The sequence below is a fragment of the Ictidomys tridecemlineatus genome, chromosome 1, assembly GCF_052094955.1.
Source record: "Ictidomys tridecemlineatus isolate mIctTri1 chromosome 1, mIctTri1.hap1, whole genome shotgun sequence".
In the NCBI taxonomy this organism is placed as follows: Eukaryota; Metazoa; Chordata; class Mammalia; order Rodentia; family Sciuridae; genus Ictidomys; species Ictidomys tridecemlineatus.
The window spans coordinates 80,877,259-80,892,808 of NC_135477.1; positions in this window are offsets into that span (position 1 = coordinate 80,877,259).

Genomic DNA, 15,550 nt, shown 5'->3' on the forward strand with positions numbered 1-15,550 from the left:
TGGTTACAGTTAGGTTTAGTGCTAGGGATTGGGTTTTAATTAGGGTTAGGGTTAGGGTTAGGGTAATGGAATGTTTAGAGCTAAAGTTTGGGCTAGAGTTACGGTAAGGATTAGGGCTAGGTTTATGACTAGGAATTAGGATAGGGCTAGGGTTATGTTTAGAGTAAGGTTTAGGCTTTGAGCGAGGGTTAGGTCTAAGGAGAGGGTTAGGTTTAGAGTGATGGTTTGGTTTAGGACTAGGCTTAGTTTTATGCTTAGAGCTTAGTTTAGGCCTAGGACTAGATCTAGGTTTTGTGTTAGGTTTAGGGCTAGGGTAGGACTATGGGTAATGTAAAAGCTAGGGTTATGTTTAGGGCTAGTTTTACATTTAGAGTTATGGCTAGGTCTAGTGTTATGACTAGGTTTGGGGTTAGTGTCAGGTTTAAATCTAGTTTAAGTGTTTGGATAAGGATCAGTGTCCGGGTTATGAATAGGTTTAGGGTTAGAGCCAGAATTATGAGTAGAAATAGGTCTAGGTATAGGGTAAGTGTTTGGTTTATTATAAGAGTTATTGTTAGGGCTAGTGCTAGGATTTTGTTTGGGTATAGGCTAGAGTTATAGCTATATTTTGGATAAGCTTTGGGTCTAGGTCTTGTGTTAGGCTTAGGTAAATGTTTAGGGTTACCAGTAAGTATAGTGTTAGGTTTTGGTTTAGGTTTAGGCTCAGGTTTAGACCTAGGGTAACTTTTAGAGTATGATGAGGATCAGGGTTAGGTTTAGAGGTAGAATGAGGGCTTGGGTTAAGACTAGTAATATGGTTAGAGTTGAAGGTAGGCTAAGGATTAGGGTTAAAACTAGGGTTAGCATTTGGGTTAGTGTTTGGCTTAGGGTAAATTATACGGTTAGAGCTAGGGATAGGGCTAGGATTAGGATTAGGCTTAGGGCTAGTGTTAGGGTTAAGTTAGGGTTAAAGCTAAGTTTAGGGCTCAGATCCAGGATAAGATTTCTTTATGGTTAAGGCTAGGATAAGGACAATGATGAATGTAGGACCTAGGGTTACAATTAAGGCTAGGTTTATGGTTAACGGTTAAGGCTAGGTCTAGTTTTAGGGTTAATTTAAGTTAGGGTGATGATTAGAGCTAGGATTAGTGTTAGGGTCAGCGTCAGAATCAGAGTAATTTTTGAGTTAGGGTTAGGGCTAGGTATAAGTTTTGGGTTTGGTTTAGGTTAAGGGTTTCGGTTAGGATTATGACTTGGTTTTGTTTCATGGCTAGGGCCAGGGCTAGGGCAAGTTTTAGAATTAGCATTATGGTTAGGGTTTGTGTTAGAGTTTGGTTTGGCTTATGATTACAGTTACATTTAGTGTTAGGTTTAGATTTAGAGTTACATTTAGATCTAGAGTTAGGATAGTGCTAAGGATAAAACTAGGGCTAGGGCTAGGGCAAAAGTCACAGTTAGTCTTAGAGCTAGGGTTAGGGTAAGGATATGATTAAATTAGGGCTAGGCTTAGTGCTAGGTTTAGTGTTAGTATTAGGCTTAGGGTTAGGCCGAGGGTTAGGGTTAGGTTTAAGGTTATGGTTAGGCATATGATAAGGGATGGGGTTGTAAGTAGGTTTAGGGCTAGGGTGAGGGTTAGAATTAGGTTTAGGGCTCGGGTTATGGTTTGGGTTAGGATTAAGGTTAGGTTTAGGGCTAAGATCATGGTTAAGGCTAATTTCAGGTTTAGGGTTATGCTTAAAGATGGTTTAAGGTTAGGTTTAAGGCTACACCTTGTGTAAGCATTAGGTTTAGGGTTATTGTCAGGTTTAGAGATAAGGGTATTATTAGCGTCATGGTCAGGATTAGTGTTTTGGATAGGTTAAGGTTTAAAGTTAGGACTTGAATTAGCATTAAGATTAGGGTAAGTGTAATGACAGGATTAGGGTTAGGTTTTAGGTTAGATTTAGGGTAATGGTTAGGGTGAAGATAGGGATAGTGTTAGGTTTAGGCCTAGGTTAGCATTAGGGTTAGGGTTATGGTTAGGGTAATGAATAGGTTTTAGGGCTAGGGTTACAGCTAGGGTTATGGTTACAATTAGTGATATGGTTAGAGTTAGGTTTTGGGTTAAAGCTAGGGTTAGAGATTGGAATAGGGCTAGAATTTGGGTTAAATTAGGGCTATGGTTAGGGTTACAGGAATGTAAGTACTAGGGTTATGATTAGGGTTAATGTTAGTGTTTAAGGTTAGGACTAGGTCTAGTGTTAGGTTTAGGGTTAGGTAGGATGATGTTTAGACCTAGGTTTAGTGTTAAGTTCAGAGTTAGCATGAGGGTTAGTTTTAGCGTGTGGCTTAAGACTCAAAATATTGCTAGAGTTTGGCCTAGGTGGTAAGATTAGGGCTCGGTTTATGTTAAGATTTAGGATTATTTCTATGGCTTGGTTTTGTTTTAGTCCTAGGGCTTTTGTTAAGGCTATTTCTAGGATTTGTCTTAGGGTTAGTGCTATGTTTAGGTTTAGGTTTAGGCTTATTGTTGGGGTTAGATTTAGAATTAGGTTCAGATCTAGGGTTATGGCCAGGGATATGAAGAGGGCTAGGGTTAGACCTATGGTTCAGGTTATAATTAGGCTTCCAGTAAAGTATAGGGTTAGAACTAGAGTTAGGGCTAGGGTGAGAGTTAGAGTTAGTCTTTGGGGTTGGGTTAGGGTTAGGATTAGTGATAGAGCAAAATGAGGTCTAATATTAGAGGTAGGGTTAGTGTTAGTTTTAGTCCTTAGGGTAGGGTTAGGACTTTAACTAAGGCTATGTTTAGGGGTAGGATAAGGACTAGGGTTTGTTCTAGGGTTAGGGCTAGGATTATGGCTAGGGCTAAAGTCAGGTCTAGGTTTATGGTTAGGAATATTTTTTAGTGTTAGGTTTAAGTCTAAGTCTAGTGTAAGTTTTAGGTATAGTGTAATAATGAGGTTTAGAGCTCTGGGAATTATTAATATCAGGGTCAGTGTTGGGCTTTGGTTTAGGATTGAGTTTAGGGTTAGGACTCAGATTACCATTAAGGTTAGCAATAGGGTAATGATAATAAGGTTAGGTTTAGGGTTCAGGTTAGGTTTAGGGTAATTAACAGTTTGGGGGATAGTGATAGGGTTAGGGTTAGGCCTAGGTTTATATTAGTGTAGTGTAATGTTTAGGGTAACGGATACAGTTAGAGTTAAGGTTGTGGCAAGAGATTTGGTTAGAATTAGGTCTTGAGTTAGGATTAGGCTGAGGGTTAGAACTAGGTTTAGGTTGAGTGCTATGTTTAGAATAAAGGTTAGGTTCTGAGCTATGGTTAGGGCTAGGCTGGGAGTTAGCTTCAGGGTTAGGTCTAGGGATAGGATTACCATAGGTTTTGAGTTAAAGTTAGCATTAAAATTAGACCTAAGATTAGTGGTAGGGTCAGTATAAGGGTCTGGGTTAGGGTTAGAATTTGGGATAGGCTTAGAGCTAGAATGAGAGCTAGGGTTGGGGCTATTAATAGAGTTAGTGGTTTGGTTAGCCTAAGAATTAGGGATAGGTCTAGAGTTACCCTTAGGTTTAGGGTTTTGCTTAGGGTAAGGGATTGGTGTAGAGCTAGGTTTAGGGCTATGTTTATGGTTAGAGTTAGGGTTAAATCTAGGTTTAGGGCTCGGATAAGGGCTAGTTATTGTTTTAGGTTTAGGGATAGGATTAGGGCCATGGATAATGTAAGAACTAGGTTTAAAGTTAGGTTAGTTTTAGTTTTATTGTTAGGTTTAGTGTTAAAGTTAGGTTTAAGTTTAGAGTGATATTTACAGCTAGGGTTGTGTTTGGATAAGAGTCAGGTCTGGGTTCATTTTAGAGTTACAAATAGGACTCGAATTATTGTTAGGGTTATTTTTAGCATTTGGATTAAGGTGAGAGCGGTGTTTAGAGCTAGGTTGAGTGTTAGGATATAAGTCAGGGTCAGTGTTAGTTTTAAAGTCATGGTTAGAATTTGAATTAGGGCTAAGGATAGGTCTAAGTTTAGTGTTAGGGTTTGGTTTAAGTTAATGTTTAGGGTTAGGGCTATTGCTTGGTTTTGGTCAATTCCTAGGGTTAGGTTTAGGGATAGTGTAAGTGTTAAGCTTAGGATTAGGGTTAGGGTTAGATTTGGAGCTAGGGTTAGATATAGGGTTAGGGCTGGGACTAAGTATAGAGCAAAGGGTAGGGCTAGGAATAGGGTTACGGTAAGAGATAGGGATATTTTAAGAGATGGAGTTAAAAGTAGGGATAGGTATAGGGCGAGGTTTAGAGTGATTCTTAGGGCTAGGGTTAGTGTTAGGGTTAGAGATAGGGCTAAATTAGTGCTAGAATTAGGGCAAGGTTTATTGTTTGGCTTAAGCCTAAAGTTATGGTTAGGGTTAGGATTAAGTTTGGGGTAAGCGATGGCATTATAGCTAGGTATGGAGGTAGGGTGAGAGTTAGAATTAGGGTTAGGAGTAGGGTTAGGGTTATAATTAAAGCTAGGTTTAGGGCTAGGATTAGGGCTAGGGTTTGTTTTAGTTTTAGGACCTGGTTTAGAGCTAGGGCTAATTTTAGGTCCAGAATTATGGTTAAAGATAGTTTTAGGATTAGGATTATGGCTACATCTAGGTTAAGGATTAGGTGTATGGTTATGTTCAAGTTTAGAGCTAGGGTTTTTTTTTTTTTTTTTTTAGTGTCAAGGTCAGTTTTAGGGTTTGGGATAGGTTAAAGTTTAAAGTTACAGCTTGAATTAGTGTTATTGTTAGGGTTAAGGTAATGATAGGGTTAGATTTAGGTTCAGTTTGGTTCAGTTTAATAGACTGGTTTAAGAGTAGGAATAGGTTTAAGTTCATACCTAGGGTTAACAATAGGGTTATGGTTTTGGTTATGTTAATGGATAGAGTTAGAGATGAATTTAGGGCTAAGTTTATGGTTATAAACAGGACTATTTTGTGATGTTTTGGGATAGTTTTAGGGTTTTAGGGCTAGAGTTAGTGTTAGGGTTAGGTTTAGGGTTAGAGTGATGTTTAGAGCTAGTAGTATTCGGGTCAGTTTCAGATTCAGATTTAGTTTAAGATTTTGGCTTACAACTCAAAATAAGGGTAATGTTAGGGCTAGGTTTAAGGTAAGGGTTTGGTTTAGGTTAATGCATAGGGTTATAGCTATAGCTTGGTTTTGTTTTATGGCTAGTGCTAGAGTTAGGGCTAGTTTTAGGATTAGTGTTATGGTTTGGGATAGTGTTATGATTTGGCTTATTCTTTAGGTCAGTGCTCAATTTAGAGTTAGGTTTTGTCTAAGGTTAGTGCTAGGGCAAAGGATAGGGCAATGGTTAAGACTAGGGTTAGGGCTAAGATTAGAATTACGGTAAGGGTTAGAATGAGTGAATGGTCTAATGTGAGAGTCAGAGTTAGTTTTAGGACTAGGATTAGAGATAGGTCTAAATTTAGGGCTTAGATTATGGCTAGGGTTAGTGTCAGGGTTAGGCTTAGAGTTTGTTTAGAATTGTAGTTAAGGCTATGTTTAGGCCTAGGATAAGGGCTATGGTTTGTGTTATGGTTAGGTCTAGAATTATGGCTAGGGCTAATGTCAGGTCTAAGGATGGTTTTAGGGAAATGTTTATGGCTAGGTCTATTGTAAGTGTTAGGTATATGGTAAGAGTCAGGTTTGGAGCTAGGGAAATTATTACGGTCAGGGTCAGGGTTAGGGCTTGGTTTAGGTTTGAGTTTAGGGTTACAGCTCAAATTAGAGTTGAATTTAGGGTTAGTGTAAAGATAGGGTTAGATTTAGGGTTCAGGTTATGTTTAGGGTAATTGATAGTTTTGGGTATATTGATAGTGTTAGGGTTAGTCCTAGCTTTAGCACTAGGATGAGGGTTATGTTTAGGGTAATGGAAAGAGTTATATACAAGGTGAGGGCTAGGGTTTTTGTTATTATTAGATCTTGGGTTAGGGTTAGGGTGAGGGTTAGGATTAAGGCTAGGTTTACGGCTCAGATGAGGGTTTGTGTTAGGGCTAGGGCTAGGGTTAAGGCTAGGACTAATGTAAGGTCTAGCATTACAGTTAAGGGTAGTTGTAAGGTTTGGTTATAAATAGGTCAACTGTAAGGGTTAGGTTTAGAGTAAAGGTCAGGTTTATATCTAGGTGTGTTATTATGGTAAAGATCAGGATTAGGGATTGGTTTCGGTTAAGGTTTAGAGTTAATGCTCGAATTAGCATTAGGTTTTGAGTAATGGATATGTTTAGGTTTAGGATTCAGGTTAGGATTAGGTTTAGAATAGTGTTAGGGATAGCTATACAGTTAGGTTTATTCCTATTGTTAGTATTTGGGTTAGGCTTAAGTTTAGGATGAAAGGTAGGATTACAGCTAGGTTTAGGGCTATGTTTATGATTAGGATTATGGCTAATTTTAGTTTTAGGGTTAGGGTTACAATTTGGCCTAGGATTGGGATTAGGTTTAGGTATAGTTTTAAGGTTGGAGCCAGATTTATGGCTAGGGTGAGTGTTAGGGTTATTGCAGGTCTAGGGTAAATGTTAGGGTTAGGGCTAGGTTTAGCATTAGGGTTAGGGTTAGACTTGTGATAATGGATAGAGTTAGAGCTAGGGTTTGGGCAATGATTACAGTTTAAATTAGGGTTAAAGTTAGGGTTAGGGATAGGGCTATGTTAATATTTAGGGTAAAGATTAGGGCTCAGTTTAGAGTTAGTGTTATGGTTAGAGTTACTTTATTCAGATTTTTAAAATACAATCCAGGATTCACCTTTAACTAACCTTACTCTATTTCCCAGGTTTAGGCCTTTTGGTTTAACTGTTTGGTGTCCGGAAATGTTAGTATTTTCATTTTACTTTATTTTGTTCTATACGAGTAAAATGTAAATGGTCCTGGTAATCAAACAGAGTTTATACTAGCTGCTTGAAACTGCACACACACCCTCAATTCTTTGTGGGGGACACTGTGGTATGTTCCTTGTGAGTGTAGGCCTAAGCTTAAGCATGCAAAAAGAACGTTATCTGAGAGCCCTTTAGGAGAAAGCAGGGAATATGCATGCACCGAAATTCCTCCCATAATTATTTTGTCAGATTTGTTTGATACTAAGTAGGATTCATTATTTAGCTTGCCCTACAAAGCTCTTCAAGTGTGGGACTTCTAGGATCAATGGTTTTCTTATCAGGTTAGGGTTAGTGCTAGTTTTAGGGTTAAGGCTAGGGTTAGATGTAGTCTTAGGATGAGAATAAGTTTTGTACAAATTTCTATGATACTTGGAATCTTTTACTTAGCCTTAATATGCTCCTCAGGTTTGGGCCTTCTCATTTCAATGGTTTGCTAACAGGAACACTCTGAATTTTAAGGTTTCGCTTCATATTGACCTATATAGGTAAATTAAAATGGAGGTTGAAATCATACCGAGATGGTGCTAGCTGCTTGAAACTTCAAACACTGAATCAGTTCTCTCTGGAAGCTCTCTGGTTTGTTCCTTGTGAAAGTAGCCCTAAGATGAAGATGGCAAAATCAACTTTATCCAAGAGCCCTTTAGCAAAAACAGAGAAATATGCATGAACTGAAATACCACGTCAATTATTTGGTCATATTTCTTTGATACTGCATAGGATTCATCTGATAGCTCAGCCCACTAGGCTCCCAATGTTTGGGACTTCTAGTATCATCAGTTTTTTTAATCAGGTAAAATTTGGTGTTAAGGACAGTGTTAGGGCTAGTTGTAGAGCTAGTATTAGGATTCGAGTTACTTTTTTTCAAATTTCTTTGATACTGGGAAGTATTCATTTTTCTCATATCCTTACTATACTGCATATGTTTGGGCCTCCTAGGTTCAATGGTTCACTCTAAGGAACAGTGTGTATTTTAAAGTTTCAGTTCATTTTGTCCTATACAGGTAAATGAAAATGGAGCTGGAAATCAAACAGCATTGGTGCTAGCTGCTTGAAACTTCACACTCCATCAATTCTCTGTGAAAAATCTCTGTTTTGTCCATGTGACAGTAGGCCTAAACTGAAGCATGTAAAAACAGCTTTATCCAAGACTCTTTTAGGAGATAACAGGGAAATATGCATGTACTGATATACTCCATCAACTTTTTAGAAAGATTTCTTTGATACTGAGCAGCATTAATCCCTTAGCTTGTCCAACTAGGATGACTAAGTTTGTAAATTATACTGTCAATGTTTTCATAAAAATGTTAGGGTTAGGGGAAGTGTTAGGGTTAGAGCTAGTATTAGGGTTAGACTTAGTTTTATTCAAAATAATTGGTTAATTGGCAGTGTTTATCTTTTATCTAGATTTACTTTGTTCCCCAGGTTTAGGCCTTCTCTGTTCACAGGTTTGCTCTCCGGAACAGTTTGTGTTTTAAGATTTCACTTCATTTTGACCTATAAAGGAAAAAAAGTTAATGGAGTTAAAAACCAAACAGGTTTGTGCTAGCTGCTTGAAACTTCACACACTCCATCAGTTCTCTGTAGGGACACTAGTATGTTCCCTGTATAAGTAGGCCTATGCTTAAACATGCAAAAACAACTTAATCTATGAGACTTTTAGGAGAAAACAGAAAATATTCATGTATTGAAATACCTCCCATTATTATTTGGTAAGATTTGTTTGATGTTGTGTAGGATTCATCACTTTGTCTTTTCCACAATTCTCCCAAGTGCAGGAATTTTAGAATCATTGGTTCTCTAATCAGGTTAGGGTTAATGTTAGGTTTAGTGTTATGGCTAGGGCTAGGGTTGCAGGTAATGTGAGAGTGAGAGTTAGTTTTGTTCAAATTTTTTTTGATACTGGGGTGAAGGCTTCTTTTATGTAGTCTTAGTATGCTCCCAATGTATGTTCTTCTCAATTCAATGGTTCCCTATCATGAACACTTTGTATTTTATGGTTCACTTCATTTTGACACCTATGAGAAAGTGGAAATTAAACAGGCATCAGTTTTCCCCCCTAAACCTTACCATAAACATAGCCAAAATCCTAGGTCTAAGCCTACCACTAAACCTAGACCTATTCCTAGCCCTAATTTAGCCTAATCCTTACCCTAAATCTAGTCCTAAGACTAACTATAACTCTTGCCATAGCCCTATTCCTAGTTCTAAACCCGATCCTTTACCATAACCCAAACACTAGTCCTAATATTAGCTCTACCATTTGCCATAGCCTTAACCCCAGAATTAACCATAACTGTAAATCTATTCCTAATAAACTCACACTATCAGTAGCAATAAAACTAATGCTAATAACAAAACTACCCTTAACTTTAGCTTTAGCCCTAAAACAAAACCAATAGAAGTAACCCTAACCCTTAACCTAAACCAAATCCTAACCATACATCTATCCCTAAGCCTAACCATAATTTGAGTCCTAACCCTACCCTTAAAATGAAATGTGACCCTGACTCTTACACTAACACTAACCCTAGTTCAAAACATCACCCTAACTCTAAACCTAATCCTAAAACTAAATTTAGTCCTAAATATAACCCTAAAACTAGCCCTAATCATAACCTTAGATCTTAAATTAGCCATATCCCTAAGAAGAGCACAAACGTAACCCAAAACCTAGCCCTAATCCAAGAACCAACCCTAGTTTTAACCCTAACTCAAACCCTAAACCTAGCCCTAACCTTATTCTAAACCTAACCCTAACTTTAACCTTTGCACTAAACCTAAACCTAACCCTAACTCTAACTCTAAACATAAACCTAGCCTGAATCCTGGCTCTAAACCTATCTCTTACCCTAACCCTAACACTAACCCTAATTTTAATCCTCATCCTGACCCTAGCACTATACCTAACCCTAACCTATCCATTACACTAAACCTAACCTGAACCCTAACCCTAACCATATCATTATTCTAACTCTAACCTTAACCCTAATGCTAACTCGAGCCCTAATCCTAAACCTTAACCTAATCCAAACCAAACCCTAACACTGACCCTGACCATAATAATACTCTTACCTGTAAACCTGACCCTAACCCTCATCCTAAACCTTATATTATACCTAGAAAAAACCTATTACTAAAACCATCCATAACCATAACCCTATACTTGACATTAGCCCTAACACTAATAATAACATAACCCTAACACAATTGATAGTCCTAATCCTGGGCCTAACATTAGTTTTAATGCTAACCTTACATTTAACCTAATCTCTAACCCTAAATTTAACCCTCAAACTAGCCCTAAACCTAGCTGTAACACCATACGTAACACTTTCCCTAACCATACCCCTAACACTAGCTCTAACCCTATCACTAACCATAAGCAAAATCCTAAACCTAACGGTAACCTTAGACCTATCCCTAATCTTTAGACTAATCAAAACTCTAACCCTATAATTAGTCTTAACCCTAGCCTTCATTCTAGCTCTAACCCTCTCCCAAACCCTACCATATCCCTGACCTCCATTCTGAACATAACATTGACCGCAGGTCTAAACCAGACCTGAACCCAAGACGAAACCCTAACCCTACCAAACACTAACACTAACCGAACAATAACCATAAAACTAAACCTAAAATAACCCTAAACCTAACACTAAGCTTAACCCTAAACCTAACCGTAACACTAACCCTAAACCTAACCCTAACCCTAACACTAAACCTAAATCTTCCCTAAACATAACACTATACTTAACACTTACTGTAACCCTAACACTAACACTAACCCTAAAACAAAACCTAACCCTAACCATAACACTAACATTAACACTAGCAGGAACTCTAACCCTAATCATAACACTAACCCTAACCCTAAACCTATTACTAATGCAAACCCTAACCCTAAACATAACCCTAACAATAATCCTAACTCTAAACCTGAACCTAACCCTAACTCAAAGGATAATACTAACCATAAAGCTCGCCCTACCCCATACCCTAACCCTAACTCTAAACCTAAACCCAACACAAAGACTAACCCAAATATTAATCCTAACCCTAACCATAACCCAAAACCTAAACATAACAGTAAACCTAAGCATAACCCTAACACGAATCCTAACCCTAACCATAATTTTAAAAGAAACCCTAACCCCAACCTTAACCTTAAAACTAATCATAACCCTAATCCTAACCCAAACACTAACCCTAAAATTAATGCTAACCCTAACACTAAATCTAACCTTAATCCTAACCCTAAAACTATCCCTAACATTAACTCTATCCCCAACCCTAATCCTAACCCTGACACTAATACTAATCTTAGTCTTAATCCTAAACGTAACTCTAATCCTAACCATAACCCTAACCCTATCCCTAATCAAAACACAAAATCTAACCCTAATCCCAACACTAAACCTAAGAAAACCCTAACCCTAACCCTAAAACTAATCCTAACCCTAACCCTAAAACTAACGCTATACCTAACACTAACCCTAAACCTAACCCTAAAACTAACTCTAACAATAACCCTAAACTTAACTCTAAACCTGAAACTTACACTAAGCCTAACCCTAACCATGAAACAAACCCTAACCCGAATGCTAAATCTAACCTAACCCTAAACCTAAACCTAAACATACCACTAACCCTAAACCTAATTCTAACCTAAACCTAACCCTAATGATAACTTGAACCATAGCTCTAAATGTAACAGTAATCCTAACCATAACCCTCTCCATAAACCTAGCCCTAACCCAACCTTAACACTAACACTAATCTGAAACATAACCCTAACACTAACCCTAAGACAAACCCTAAAACTAAACATAATAGTACCCTAACCCTAACGATAACCATAACTCTAAAACTGACCCTAAACCTAACCAGAAACCAAACCCTAATCCTAACTCTTAATAACACTAAACCTAAAACTAAACTTTTTTTTTTTTTAGAGAGAGTGAGAGAAGAGAGAGAGAGAGAATTTTTAATATTTATTTTTTAGTTCTCGGCAGACACAACATCTTTGTTGGTATGTGGTGCTGAGGATCGAACCCGGGCCACACACATAAGAGGCGAGCGCGCTACCGCTTGAGCCACATCCCCAGCCCTAAAATTAAACTTAATCCTAATTGTAAACCTAAACTTAACCCTAACCCTAACCAGAATACTATCCATAAAACTAATCCTAACTCCAAAACTAACCCTAATCCTAGACCTATCACTAACCTTAAAACCTAACTCTAACCGTAACACTAACACTAACACTAACACTAACCCTATCACTAACTTTAACACTAACCTTAAACCTAAACATAATACTTACAAAAACCTTAACCCTAAACCTAAACCTACCACTAATCGTAACACTATCCCAAAACCTAATCTTAACCCTAACACTACACCTCAGACTAACGTTTAACCTAAAACTTACCGAAACACCAACCGTAACACTAACTATAACGCTAAGTCTAAAACAAACCCTAACCCTAACACTAACCCTAACTGTAACCCTACTTTTAACCCTATCACTAAACCTAACCCTGTACCTAAACCTAACAATAACCCTAAACCTAATCCTAAACCTAACACTAAACCTTACCCTCTCCCTAACCCTAACCCTAAACCTAATCCTAACCATAACTCTAACATAAAACGAACCATAAACCTAACGATTAAAGTAAGCCCAAACCTAAACTAAACCCTACCACTAACTCTAACAATAACCCTAAACCTAACCCTAACATTAACTCTAAAACTAACCCTAACTCTCACCCTTAATTAACCCTAACCCTAACGCTAACACAAACACTAACTCTAAGCCTAAACCAAACCCTAAAACTAAACCTAAACCTATCCCTAACCCTAACCTTAATAAAACCTTAACCCTAACACTATCCCTAACACTATATCTACACCTAACCCTAATCCTAACCCTCACTTTACCCTAAATCTAACCCTTAACCTAAATCTAACACTAACCTTAACCCTAAAACTAAACATAACACTAACTCAAACCCTAAACATAACAGAAACCTTAACCTTAACCCTAACCTAAACCTACCATTAAACCTAATACTAAACCTAAAATAATCCTATCCCTAACACTAACCTGAACCCTAACACTAACTGTAAACTTAACCCTAACCATAAACTTAACAGTAAACCTAATACAAAACCTAACCCTAAAACTAACCCTAACCCTATCCATAACACGAACCCTAACCCTAACCCTAACCCTAATTTTAACAAAAATCCTTACCCAAACCATAACACTAACCCTAACCTAACCCAAACTCCAATGCTTACCTAACACAAACCCTAATCCTAAACCTAACACTAACCATATACCAAACCCTAAACCTTACCGTACCACTAGGCCTAACACTCACCCAAACCCTAACCCCAAAAGTAAATCTAACCCTAATACTAAATCTAACCTTAACCCTAACAGAAACCCAAACCCTAAACCTAAATCTAATCCTAACCTTAATAATAACCCTAACTCTAAACCTAAACCTAACACTCACCCTAACCCTAAACTTAACACTAATCCTAACATGAATCCTAAACCTAACCCAAACCTTAACCCTAATATGAACCCTAACATAAACACTAACCCTAACACTAACAGTAACACTAAACCTAAACCTAATCCTAACCCTAACACTGAACCAAACCCTAATCCTAATTATAACACTAACTCTAACTTTAACCCTAACCCAAAGCCTAACCCTAAGGAAAACCCTAACCCAAACCATACCCTTACCCTTATCTAAACCTAACCATAAACCCTTACCTAATCCTAACCCTAACCTTAACCCCAACACTAACCCTAATCCTAATGAAAATCCTAACACTAAACCTCACTCTTACCATAACACTAAACTTATCATTAACACTAACACTAAACCTAACCCTAACGTAAGCGTAACACTAACTCTAAGCATAATCCTAACGGAAACACTGACATTTAACCTAACCCAGCCCTAACCCTAACCCTAACCATAAAATGAATCCTAAACTTAACCCTAACCCTAACCTAAAACTAACCCTAAACCTATCCCTAACTTTAAAACTAACTCCCACGCTAACCCTAACACTAACCCTAAACCTAACAAAATCCTAACCCTAAACCTAACCTAATCCTCACCCTAACCTCAACCCTAAACCTAACACTAACTTTAACCCTAACCCTAAAACTAACTCTAACAATAACCCTAAACATAACCTTAAACCTGAATCCTACAGTAACCCTAACCCTAACCCTAATAGTAGCACAACACCTAACACTAACCATAACCCTAACTTAATCTAACTGTAACCATAACCCTAACCCTAACCTAACACTAACCCTAACCCTAACCCTAAGCCTAACACTAATCCTAAACTAACCCTATCTGTAACACTAATCCTAACATTAACCATAACCCTATCATGCAACCTAACCCTTATCCTAACCCTACCACTAACACTAAATCTTATTCTAACACTAACCAAAAATCTAATCCTACCTCTAACTTTAACCCTAACCATAACACTAACCATAATCCTAAAACCTAAACCTAAAATTATCACTAACCCTAAACCAAAACTTAACATGCACCCTAATCCTAAACCAAACTGTAACAATAGCATGAATCCTATACCTAGCACTAACCCTAAACCTAATCCTAAAACTAACACTAAACCTAACCCTAACCTAATACTAATCTAACCCTAAACCTAACCTTAAAACTAACCCTAAACATAACCCTAAGCCAAACACAAACCTTAAGACAAACCATAACCCTAACCCTAAGCTAACCATAATGCTAATCTTTACCTAAACTTAACCCTAATCCTAACCCTAAAAATAGCCCTAACACTAACCATAATCCTAACACTAACACTAACACTAACACTAACCATTTCACTAAGCCAACCCTCACAAAAACCCTAACCCTAAGACTAACGCTAAATCTAAATCTAACCTTAACACTAACAAAACCCTTACCCTAACACTAACACTAACACTAACTCTAAAAATTATTCTAACACAAACCCTAACCAAAACCATAACTTTGACCCTAATATAACCCTGAACCACACCCGTAACGAAACCTAATCACTAACCTTAACCAATACACTAACCTTATCCTAATCGAGCTCTAACACTAAACCTAACACTAACCTGAATTTAAATCTAAACCTAATCCTAACCTTAGCCCTAACCCTAACAGTAACTCGAACCCTAAACATAACCATAACCATAACACTTCCCATATCCCTAACCCTAACATGAATCTTAACTCTAACCCTAACCCTAAACTTAACACTAACACTAACACTAACCTTAACCCTATCCCTAACCCCAAATTCAACCCTAAAAATAAACCTAACCCTAACCCTAATGCTAAACCTAACCCTAACCTTAACGTTAACTCTAAACATAACACGAAATCTAAAGCTTACCCTAACACTAAACTTAACCCTACCTATAAACCTAACATTAACCCTAACTGTAACTCTAAGCCTAACCCTAACCTTAACACAAACACTAACCCAAACCATAATCCAAATGTAGTCTAACCCAAATGCTAACCTTAACTACCCCTAACCTTTAACCTAACCCTAACACTAATCTTAACACTAAACCTAACCCTAACTCCAACAATAACACTAATCCTAAATCTATCACTAAACTCCAACCCTAGCACTAACGCTAACCCGAA